We start from the raw sequence: 12,856 nt of genomic DNA on the forward strand, positions 1-12,856 counted from the left end.
TCCAAGAAGAATGAAGTCCTTGACAACTTCAATCTTTTCTCCACTGATAAGAATGTTGTTTATTGGTCCAGTGGTGAGGATTTTTGTTTTCTTGATATGGAGATGTAATCCATATCGAAGGCTGTGCTCTTTAATCTTCATAATGATTCAAAGTTAGTACATTACATATTCAAATTATTAATGGATGTTTGCAATGTTTCTTCTCATTTCTGACCCACATCAGAAAATGAAGGTCCTGAAAACTTTGCTCCATATACTTTAATACTGTCAACAATACATTGAAGAGTTGTATTTGTGTGGTTCCTGAGTAGCTCATCTTAAGGCGTTATATCAGAGAATGTTTCACTGCTATGCATATGGTTGTCAGTGGCTAACCATTCTGAAGTAGTCCATCTCTCCTTCTTCTTAGTGTGTCTGTTTGGCTTAATCTGGCAACTCTGCCGAAACCTGTGCTCCTTGGGTCACCCTGTTGTTATTTAAAATACAAGTGGGATAGCTTCCAGCATCACAGAATGCACAAGCCACCTCAGTATGACAAACTGATAAGCAAGTGGTAGGTTTATCTAAATAAATATCCAAACCTATCTAGGAGTTATTTGTTTAACAAGATAAGTACAAAAAAAAAAAAAAAGGATTTAAGGCAGGAGTTCCTTAGCCCTAGACATTAGATGCAACCCCTCTAGTTGGGGTATCCCCGTTTTCCCAAGCCCACCAGCATAGCAATTATGATAACCATAACTAAGGTATTTGTCTCAGAAACGTAAGCAGTAGTTCCAGCCATTGAAACAGAGAAAGCAGGGGCCCTACCCTCAAGCTTCTTCCAATATCTTTGCTGTTCTGAGATGATCTCTGAATTTAGATGGGATACATTCAAGGTCATATTTTAGGTCTCATGAACTTGTTTGCATTTTTTTCAGTTTCAGCTTGAATTTGCATATAAGCAAGTGATGATCTGTTTCACAGTCTGCCCCTGGCCTTGTTTTGGCTGATGATATGGAACTTTTCCTCCATCTCTTTTCACAGATGCAGTCAATTTGATTTCTGTGTTTTGCATCGGGTAAGGTATTTACAATGAAGAAGTTATTGGTCTTGCAAAATTCTATCGTGTGGTCTCTAGCATCATTTCTATCACCAAGGTCATATTTTTCAAACACTGTTCCTTCCTCTTTGTTTCCAACCATGGCATTAGAATCACCAGTAATTATCAATATATCTTGATTACATGTTTGATCAATTTCAGACTAAAGAAGTTGGTGTAATTCTTCAATTTCATCCTCACTGACTTTAGTGGTTGTTGCATGTATTTGAAAATAGTGATATTAAGCGGTCTTCCTTGTAGACATCTGAATATTGTCCTGTCAAACACAACATTATACTTTAAGGTAGATTTTGAAATGTTCTTTTTGATGATGAATGTGATGTCATTTCTCTTCTATTTGTCGTTCCCGGCATAGTAAACCATATGACTATCACATTCAAATGGACACTGTCAGTCTATTTCAGCTCACTAATGCCTAGAATATCAATGTTTATGTGTCCCTTTTTATTTTTGATAACTTTCCAATTTTTCTAAATTCATACTTCATACATTTCATGTTTTGATTATTAAGGGATGTTTACAGCTGTTTCTCCCCATTTTTAGTTGTGCTCCATCAGCAAATGAAGGTCAGGAAAGCTTTATTCCATTCTTGTTATCAAAGTCAACTCTACTTTGAGGAAGCAGGTCTTACCCAGTAATATATTGAGTGCCTTCCAACTTTTGGGACTCATTGTCCAGCACTCTCTCTTCCAACATTCTGGTGCTATGCATCATGTTTCAATATTTAATAGTCTAGGGCTATCCAACAGTGTCACACTGTTATTCATAAGGTTTATAGTGGCTAAACATTCAGAAGTAGTCCACCTCTCCTTCTTCCTTATCTGTCTTAGTCTTGAAGTTCAGTTGCAACCTCTCCACCGTGGGTGTGCCCTGTTGGTATTTAAAATGCCAGTGACATAGCTTCCAGCATCACAGCATCACATGAGAGACACTACAGTACGACAAACAGTGTTCAGTGATTCCAACAGTATAGATAAATAACAACCAAAAGGAAAATTCTGTAGATATCAGAGACCACATTATCAACATTTGACGAAGCCATAGATTATTGCAAACAGCTATAGATGATCAAGATTGCCTCACTTTAAACACTATATCTGATCATATTCTGTTTTCACTCAAAGGGTTTTCACTGACTAATATCCAAAAGTACACCTCCAGGCTTTGTTTCCTAGTATATCTCAGTCTGGAATCTCTTTGAAACCTATCCACCATGGATGATGATGCTGCATTTTAAAATGGCACAGCTTCCAACATTATAGCAACATACAAACCACCACGGTACAGCAACTGACAGGCAGTGGATAGAATTATAAAGACTAAGTGTATGAATATAGTTTGATAACAGTAACACATGGAAATCTTCTCCCCAAATATTATGAATAGAAAAATCGGGAAAAGGTGGTGAATAATAGGAATGACACCTCTATACCTTTCTTAAATTTTATATGAAATTGGAAACAATTCAAGATTCAAATTAAGTTGAAAATAAAGCAAAAGAGAAAAAGAAAAATATTAATATTTACAAATTAATTTTAGTTCAAAATAGACACTAAGCTGCATAAATATAGATTTAAAAGTTGCTAAAAAATTCTGTTGATAAATATTCAGGTAACAATGTAAGAGCAGGACAAAATTATAATGAATATTTCTTTCAAGGTTCATAAACTACTAAACAAGCAAAAATTATTTTTCATTTGTGCTAACATTAAATGAAAATAGATTATTTCAGTGATGCCTCATCAATTGCAGTTCACATGAAAGACCATCATTGTTTTGCAATCAATAATATTCCTGTGGTTATAACCATCTGTCCTTCATTCTATTGTGTTTTACTTGCTCACCCCTACAATTTAGTTTTTAATTGTAAAGAAACCAGTACTAATATTCAACATGTATTAACTAATCTATAAGTGACAAATTAGCATTTTACTTAACAGTCTCAAATGTCATATAAAACCAGAAAAACTTTAATAGAGATCATCTTTTAAAGGCGTCAGAGACCAAATAGGGCAATGAGCACGTAGGTTCTAAGACTCCAAAGAGAGAAGTGCTCAGAGAGATAAGTTTGACATTAACAAGCTGTGAGTTAATGCACTTGACTGAAAGGTTGGGTTGAACCGCAAGGTCGGCAGTTCAAGCTCACCAGCCGCTCCTCAGAAACCCTATGAGTTGGAATCTGCTCGATGGCACTTAACAACAGCAACAACAAGCCGCTATTCTCCCCTGGGACATAAGTCAATGGACTAATAATGTTGAACAGCAGAGAAGGTGAGCCAAAAAAATGTGTGTCTGAGAGGTATAGAACTTTAAAAGTAATTCCAGAAATCCCACCTTGGGTAGGGAATTAGAAAGGAAAGGAAAACTAGAGGTCAATTCCCCCAATTTCTATGTTAAAAAAATGAGGATTTTGAAACAGCCAGGCTTTCTGATGGGATAGTTGCAGAGATGTATGCTAATAACAGAGGTAAATAGAAAAGAAACCAATAATAAAGTCCAGCTTCGAATCAGGTAAATCCCTAATTTGATCAATTTAATCTCCCTTATGCTCATGGCCTCATACAGCAAGAGTAAATTATTCTGGGGAAATTCAATAGCATCTAGAGTCTCAAAGTAACTATATGATTCTTCATATGCAGTAGCATATTGGGAAAACAAGGTTATATAACCAAAATCAAGAAGAGACGTGAAAAAAAAAATCACTCAGTTATTCATAATATCAGGCATAGACATTACAATGAATGTGATAAATGTGTTCACTATGCCCATGAAATTCATGTAGATTTTTAGCAGAGAACTGGAAATTGTTGTTGTTGTTAAGTGCCATCGAGAGAGTATGGACTTATAGTGACCTTTTGCACAATACAACGGAACACTGCCTGGTCCTGTTCTCACCTCACAATCATTGTAATGTTTGACCCCATTGCTTGCTGCCACTTTACCAAACATAATATCCTTCTCCAAGGACTGGCCCCTCCTGACAATATGTCTGAAGTATGAGAGATGAAGTCTGGCCATCCCGGCATCCAAGGAGCATTCTAGCTGTACTTCTTCCAACACAGATCTGTTTGTTTTTTGGGCAGTCCATGGTACTTTTAATATTCTCCTTCAGCTCCATAACGCAAATCATCAGTTCTTCTATGGTCTTCCTTATCCACTGTCCAGCTTTCATATGTATTTAAGGTTACTGAAAGTACCATGGCTTGGATCAGGTGCACCTCAGTCTTCAAACTGACATCTTTGCTCTTTAACACTTTAAAGAGGTCTTGTGCAGCAGATTTGCCTAATGCAATGCATTGTTTAATTGCTTAATTGTTGCTTTTATGAGTGTTGATGGTTGGCCTGAGCAAAATGAGTCTTTGACAAGTTCAAACTTTTCTCCAATTATGTTGACATTATCATAATGGGACCTTAAAAACTCAAGGAAAAGTTATATACATATGAAGAGAGGATTTAAAATCACACTATATATTGTTTTCGTTGTTAAATGCTGTCAAGTCGATTCCAACTCATAACGATCCTGTGCAGGAATTCCAAGAAGCAACTGGTAAATTTGAACCACCAACCTTGTGGTTCAAACTGACCTTTCAGTCCAGTGCTTTATCCTACAGTGCCACACCAGGTCTCCTATATAATGGAAGAAATTACATCAAACTGAAACCAAATTATAAAAGTACAAAAAGACATGAAACAGAGCAAAAGTGCCACAGGTGACATGGTGAAAAAAGATAGCATATGGTTATTATAATGGCAAAATTAAAGAAGTAAGAAAAAAGACACAATTCTTCAGGAGATGAATTTCCAAAACTAATTAATGGTACCAAACACAGCTTTTAGAAGGAGGATTACAATAAATTGAATACATAATTTAAAACATTTCCACAATGAAACTTCCAGGTCAGAAAGATTCACCTGTGCATATCTTAAAATATTGCTTTTAATAAAGTAAATCTTACACAAACTTCCAAATAATACAGATGGGAAAAGTGGGAGGCCATATACTCTGCTCATTTTATGAGGCCAGAATAACCTAGAAACCAAAATCTAAAATCATACAAGGAAGTTAAATGGTAGGCCAACATCAGTCATGCATGTAGATTAAAAACTCTACAAGAGAAGACAGGAGCTATTTAACTTAATAATTAAGATTACTGTTGTTATTGTTAAGTGATGTTCAGTCAGTTCCAACTCATACAAACCCTGCAAAGGATTTTCAAAGAGTGGTTGGGGGTTTGAACCACTGTTCAGGGAATCTAACTCCAGAGTGCAAATTTATCTACTATACTACATTACCTACTTCCAGATTTTACTGGGAGTAAAGTTGTAATCCTGAGACTATCATTTCACTTTTTTTTAACAAAGTTTTCCTATCTACAAAATTATACTAAAAAACTTAAAACCTACTGTTTTAAGATGACAGTTTTATGCACTCCTCTGCCAGTTTGTCATAGTATGGTGTCTTGTGTGTTGTTGTGATGTTGGAAGCTTTGTCACCAGTATTTTAAATACCAGCACGGTCACCCATGGTGGACATGTTTCAGCAGAGCTTCCAGACAGAGAATAAAAATAGGGAGAGACTGACCACTTACAAAGAGGTAGTCACTGAAAACCTTATGAAAGCAGCACAGCATTGTTGAATATAGTACCAGAAGATGACCCTGTCAGATTGGCAGCCCCTCAAAATATAACTGGGGAAGAGCTGGCCTCCTCTAAGTAAAGCTGGATTTAATGATTTAATGATGTATATGGAGCAACAGTTCAGGACCTTAATTTGCTGATAGAGTACAACACAAAATGAGAAGAAACAATTGCAAACATCCACTTAGTCACAGCATGATTTTGTTTACATAGATTCATACAAAATATGAAACTATGAAAATTGGAAGTCAACAAAAATGAAATGAAACACAAAAAGATCAGTGGCCTAGGTATTAGCAGAAATTAACTGATATTGGCCATTTTGAAAGAGACAATCATGGTCTACTATGTTTGGAATAAAACATTCATAAGGAATGGTGTGGCACTAACCATTAAAGAGTCTCACATGATCTATAATGAAGCAAAACTCTGTCTGTGATAAGATAATATCCACACACTTACAAGGGAGACCAGTTAACACCACTATTATTCAAACTTATGCAGTAACAACTAAGGTCAATGATGATGAAATTGAATTATTCTATCAAATTCTTCACTCCGAAATTGATCAAACATGCAATTAAGGTACACTGATAATTACTGGTCTTTGAAATATGAAAGTTGGAATCAAAAAGAAAGGATTGTTAGTTATAAAATATGGCATTGGTGATAGAGATTATGTTAGAGATCTAATGATGGAGTTTTGCAAGACTTATGCATTGCAAATACCTTTTTTCAAAAACAAAAATTATGACTATGCAGGTGAAACTCACCACATGGAATACATAGGAATCAAACTGCCTACATCTGGGGGAAAATAATGATAAAGAAGCTCAATATTATCAGCTGAAAAAAGGCCAGAGGCAGACTGTGGAACAAACAATTGCTCGTATGCAAGTTCAGACTGAAAATGAAGAAAATTCAAACAAGTGTATTGTTGTTTTTTGTTAGGTGCCATCTAGTCAACATGCAGATGAGGTTATTGAAAATACCATGGCTTGGGTCAGACGTACCTTAGTCCTCAAACTGACATCTTGGCTCTTCAACACTTTAAAAAGCTCTTGTGCAGCAGATTTGCCTAATGCAATATGTCATTTGATTTCTTAACTGCTGCTTCCATGAGTGTTGATAGTTGATCCAAGAAGAATGATGTCCTTGACAACTTCAATCTTTTCTCCATTGATAAGAATGTTGTTTATTGATCCAGTGGCAAGGATTTTCCTTTTCTTGACATTGAGACGTAATCCATATCGAAGGCTGTGCTCTTTGATCTTCATCAGTAAATGTTTTAAGTCCTCTTCAATTTCAGCAAGCAAGGTTGTATCATCTGCATATTGCAGGTTGTTAATAAGTCTTCCCCCAAACCTGATGCCATGTTTTTCTTCATAGAACACAGCTTCTCGTATTATTTGCTCAGCATACAGGTTGAATAAGTATGGTGAAAGAATACAACCTTGTCGCACACCATTCTTAATTTTAAGCCATTCAGTGTTCCCATGTTCGAACAACTGCCTCTTGGTCCAGGTACAGATTCCCCAGGAGCACAATTAAGTGTTCTGGAATACTCATACTTCACAATGTTGTCCATAGCTTGTCATGATCCACACAATCAAAAGCCTTTGCGTAGTCAATAAAGCACAGATAAACATCTTTCTGATATTCTCTGCTTTCAGCCAAGATCCATCGCACATCAGCAATGATATCTCTCATTTCATGGCCTCTTCTGAATCTAGCTTGAACCTCTGGAAGCTCTCTGTCAATGTATGCTTGCAGCCATATCTGTATTAGCTTCAGTAACACTTTACTCGCATGGTATTCCTTATTCATTGTCCAACTTTTACATGCATATGAAGCTATTGAAAATATCATGCTTGAGTCAGGCACATCACAGTCTTCAAACTCTTTTTACTATTGAAAACTTTAAGGAGATCTTGTGCAGCAGATTTGCCTACTACCACACATCGTTTGATTTCTTGATTGCTGCCTCCATGAATATTGATGGTTGATCTGAATAAAAAAGTCTCTGACATCTTGAATATTTTTTCCATTTATCATGATGCTATTTAGTCCAGTGGTGAGGATTTTTGTTTGTTTTACATTGAGGTGCATCCTATATAGAAGGAATATTCAGAGTTACTGAGTATTTCAAGTTCTCTTTGCTTTCAATAAGCAAGGATGTATCAACTGGATATCACAAATTGTTAATGAGTCTTCCTCTAATCTTGATGACCCAGTTTTCTTCATATAATCCCACTTCTAAGATTATTTGCTCAGTATACAGATTGAATAAGTATGGTGAAAAAATACAACCTGGTGTACATCTTTCCTGATTTTAAACCATTCAGAGTCCCTTTGCCTGTTTGAATGAATGACTCTCTGCTTATGTGCAGGGTCCCCATGAGCACAATTAAGAATGGAAAAATCCACCCTTTACAAAGTTATCCACAGCTTGTCATGATCCAAACAGTGCAAAGAATTTGCATAGTCAATAAACACAGACAGAGATCTTTCTGGTATTCTCTGCTTTCAACCAAGATCTATCTTATATCAGAAATGATATTCCTCATTGCAAGCCCCCATGTGAATTCAGCCTGAATTCAGGCAATTCCCTGTCAATATACTGCTGCAGTTGTTTTTGAATTATTTTTAGCAAAATTCTACTTGTGTTTGACATTAATGATATTGTCCAAAGAGTTCCACATTCCATTCATTGGGTGAACTCTCTTTGGAATGAACATAAATATGGGTCTCTTACAATCAGCTGGCCATGTAGCTGTCTTCCAAAATTCTTGCAATAGATGAATGCGTGCTTCTAGTGCTGAGTCAGCTTGTTGAAAAATTTCAATTTGTATTCCATCAATTCCCAGTGCCTTGTTAGTTGTCAATGCATACAGCGCATCTTGGACTTATTCCTTTGGTACCATTGGCTCTTGATCATATGCTACCTCTTAAAATGGTTGAAAATCAACATTTCTTTTTGGTACAGTGATTCAATGAATTACTTTCATCTTCTTTTGATGCTTTCTGCATAATTCTATATTTTGCCCATAGAATCCTTCAATATTGCTAATTGGAGTTTTAATTTTTTCTCAGTTATTGCAGCTTGAGAAATGCTGAGTATGTTCTTCCCTTTTGATTTTCTAATTACAGGTCTTGACACATTTCATTACAATATTTGACTTCACCTTCTCGAGTTGCCCTTTGAAATTTTCTATTAAGCTTTTTATCTCCTCTTTTCTTCCATTTTCTTTAGCATCTCTACAATGGAGAGCAAGTTTCAGAGTCTCTTCTGACATCAATTTTGGTCTTTTCCTTTTCTCATCTTTTTAATGACCTTTTGTTTCTTCACGTAAGAAGTTCTTGATGTCATTCTACAGCTCCTCTTATAATTGATCATTAGTGTCTAATGCATTAAGTCTGTTCAGGTGGAGTACATTTCAAACAATATTTTGGCTCTCATGCACTTAAGCTGAAGAACACTATAATATTTCCATGAGATCCAAAATGTGATCTTGAACATGTCCCATCTGGATTTAGAGATCATCTCAAGATAATATTTGATGCATTCGACACAAATGCAATCCATCTTAAGAACAGATTTGATGCATTAGGCACTATAGGTCATATATTGAATGATGCAGAAAGCTTCAAAAGAAGGTGGATGGAATACTCAAGAGTCACTGTAGCAAAAAGAATTGGTTGATGGTCAACCATGTCAAGAGTTAGCATATGATCAACATCCAATGGTATTGAAGAAAGAAATCCAAACCCACTGAACGCATTAGAGGAAAAAAACAAAACTAAACTAATTTATAGTATATAAATTGAAATATTTTGACAAACTGATACAGCCCTGGTAGTGATCACTGATCTATGCCTAGAAAATTAGAAGATAGATACCTGAGTCACCGGTTAGAGGAGACTCATATTTGTGCCCATTCCAAAGAAAGATGACTCAGTGGTACTTGGAAATCATTGAACAATTTCATTAATATCACACACAATTAAAACTTTACTGAAGATAATTGAAATTGGTTTCAGTGGTACTGCCACAAGGACCTGCGAGAAATTCGAGCTGGATTCATAAGTGGATACTAAACCAAAAATATCATTGAAGACATCAGATGACTGAAAGCAGAGAATGCCTGAAAGATGTTTAATTGTGCTGCATTGACTAGGCTGGTATCATGACAAACTATTAATAACATTCAAAAGAATGGGAATTCCAGAACACTTAATTATGCTCATAGAAACCTTAAGATTCAAATAGACAAAATATATGAAATCTACAAACACTCTCAACCTAGTGAAATTATTACAAATAAAAAATGCAAACACTTACTGATCATCTGCTTTGTGCTAGGCAAAGTGGCAGTTTACAACAGAACAAAAGTATGCGGGATGGTTTAAAATCAGGAAAGGTGTGCACCAGGGTTGTAACCTTTCACTATACTTATTCAATCTACATGGCAAGCAAAAAGGCTGAATTATATGGAGAAGAATTTAACATTAGGATTAGAGGAAGACTCATTAATGGCCTGCAATATCCAGATGACACAACCTTGCTTGCTTGAAGTAATAAGGACTTGAAATACTTACTAATAAAGATCAAAGTCAACAATCTTCAGTATGGATTGTACCTCAGTGTAAAGAAGATAAAAATCCTCCCAACTGGACCAATAAATAACATCATAATAAACAGAGAAAAGATTGAAGTTATCAGAGTTCATTTTTCTTGGATCCACAATCAATTATCATGGAAGCAGCAGTCAAGAAATCAAATGTATTGAATTAGGAAAATCCGTTGCAAAACATCTCTTTAAAGGGATAAGCAGCAAAGATGTCACTTTGAAGACTAAAGAGTGACTGACGCAAACCATGGTGTTTTAAATCACCTTATGTGCATTTGAAAGTTGGGTAATGAATAAATAAGACTGTAAAGGTATACAATGTATCTGAATATTAGTGTTAGCAAAAATATTGAAGTTACCATGGACTGTCAGCAACACAAAAAAATCTGTTTTGGAAGAAATACAGAGCACTCCCTAGAGGAGAGAATGGCTAGAGTTTGTTTCCTATACTTTGACATGTTGTCAAGAGGGACCAGTCCCTGAAGAAGGACATCTTGCTAGGTAAAGGGGAAGATAGAAGAAAGAGGAAGACCTCCAATGAGATAGACTGATACAGTGACAACACCAATGGGCTCAAACATAACAATTGTGAGGATGGTGCGGGATCTGTCACTGTTCTGCTCTGTTCTATGTAGCGTCACTATGAGTTGGAATTGATGAGACAACACCTAGCAACAAACAACAGTTGTATGAAATGCTATTTTTAAATGAATTCATAGCTTTAAATAGCTACCTATTTCAAATTATCTCAAATTTGCTTTGAAAACAGAAGTATTTAGCAAATACTCAATTTTATCCTAAAAATTTTTTAATAAGACATGTAATTAACATATTTTAAAAAATAAAGCTTCATCATTAATGTTCTACAAGAAAAGAATACAGAAGAAAACTCTGAGAATAAATCATGTGCAAGCTATTGTAATATTTAGTATATTTCAACTTACTGAAATACCTTATACATGAATTTAAAGGTATAATGACATGAGAAAGCTTGCGTTATGATCTCTCTATTCTATCTTTAACACAATGTACAATCTTGACGATGTTAGTTGTTGATACATGCTATCAAGTCAGTTCCCACTCATAGGGACCCTGTATAGGGTTTTCAAGGAGCAGCCGGTGAGTTTGAGCCACTGACCTTGTTATTCAAACTGACCTTGAATTCCAGTGCTACACCAGGATTCCTCAATCTTCATAGTCACTTAAGATTTTTGTCTTCCTTGTTTATAAAATAAATGTTTGTTTTTTTGAGGTCACTTCTGCTCCTAGTATTATCATAGTACACAAGAACATTTTTTCTTAAAGTAGTACATTGGATGTGTTATTAGAATAAACAAAAATCATGAAGAAGAAAATCTGCTTTTATTCCAGGAATGGCAAAATCCTCAGGTTAAGACTTAGTTTCATAATTTACATATTATAGGAGAAGTCAACCTATGATGTATAGTTAACAGTGTGAACTCTCTTCTGATTGCTTGAGTTAGCTGATTTTGAAAGAGTAGATTATTCATCCTAACTTCACTATTTTTAACATTAGAATAACCACAATTCCCACCTTACTTGGAAGTTGCAATGGTTACTAAATATAATAAGGTTAAAATTTGAGAACAGAGCCGAGCACAAAGTAGATCAGTTATGTGTTTGAATTTTTTGTTAATAATAATTTGAATAAGTTGAGGTATTTGTAGGTATGCTTTTTACACTAAGTAAACTAGAAATGCTTTCTGCCTTCATCATGAAAGACAACATTAAAACCAATGTAAAAAGAGAAAAGAAAAGGATTCAGCAAAATCAAGGTCTTAGCTTGCTGGTCACACAACTTCATTTATCAAGAAAGAGACACTGCAAAAAACTATAATCAGTCTTTCTTCAAAACCCTTGAAATTGTCTTAAAGCACAGAGATTGTTCTAAGATGGTTTACTCCAATTTATTTTTTTATCCTTTAGGCAGAAATAAAGGAAACTAAATAGAAATGAATTAGAACAAACTGGACAGCACTTAAAAATAACAAGAAAAACAAACAGAAATGAAGTAAGTGAAGGACCAAACAGAAGACGGATGGGAATATGCATATTACAGTGAAAGACTCATTTCATGAACAGCCTTTTATTCTAATAAGAGTGCAATTATTATTTTTTAAATAAAATTTTATATAAATCTAAATCTACTTTTTTTCTTAAAATGAATAAAAGGAAAGACAACAACACAAACCAACACACTGACCATATTCAAATTGAAAGCTTCTTGCTTACAGATACTCTTTAGTGTATAGTGTTCGTTTTGGGTCAAATAAACATAAAACTCAACTACTCTAGCATTTAGTCTAAAGATTCAGATTTACTCAATTCAAACAAAATTTTTCATTTGGAGAAACCACAAAATTTCTCATTATAGTTTATGAAAACAGTGATCTTTTTCAAAAATGTTCAGTGAGAATTGATGACTGAAAATACCCTCAAGATATAAATTGTTATAATTTTTGAATAT

At 35.0% G+C, this 12,856-nt stretch overlaps 1 protein-coding gene across 1 annotated transcript in view; it reads right to left on the bottom strand.

The window, feature by feature from the left end:
* Window positions 1–12,856, bottom strand: part of ACSS3 (acyl-CoA synthetase short-chain family member 3) — a 304,234-nt gene that overhangs the window by 134,942 nt on the left and 156,436 nt on the right. The window lies entirely within an intron of this gene.

The sequence above is a fragment of the Chrysochloris asiatica genome, unplaced genomic scaffold, assembly GCF_000296735.1.
Source record: "Chrysochloris asiatica unplaced genomic scaffold, ChrAsi1.0 scaffold00175, whole genome shotgun sequence".
In the NCBI taxonomy this organism is placed as follows: domain Eukaryota; kingdom Metazoa; phylum Chordata; class Mammalia; order Afrosoricida; family Chrysochloridae; genus Chrysochloris; species Chrysochloris asiatica.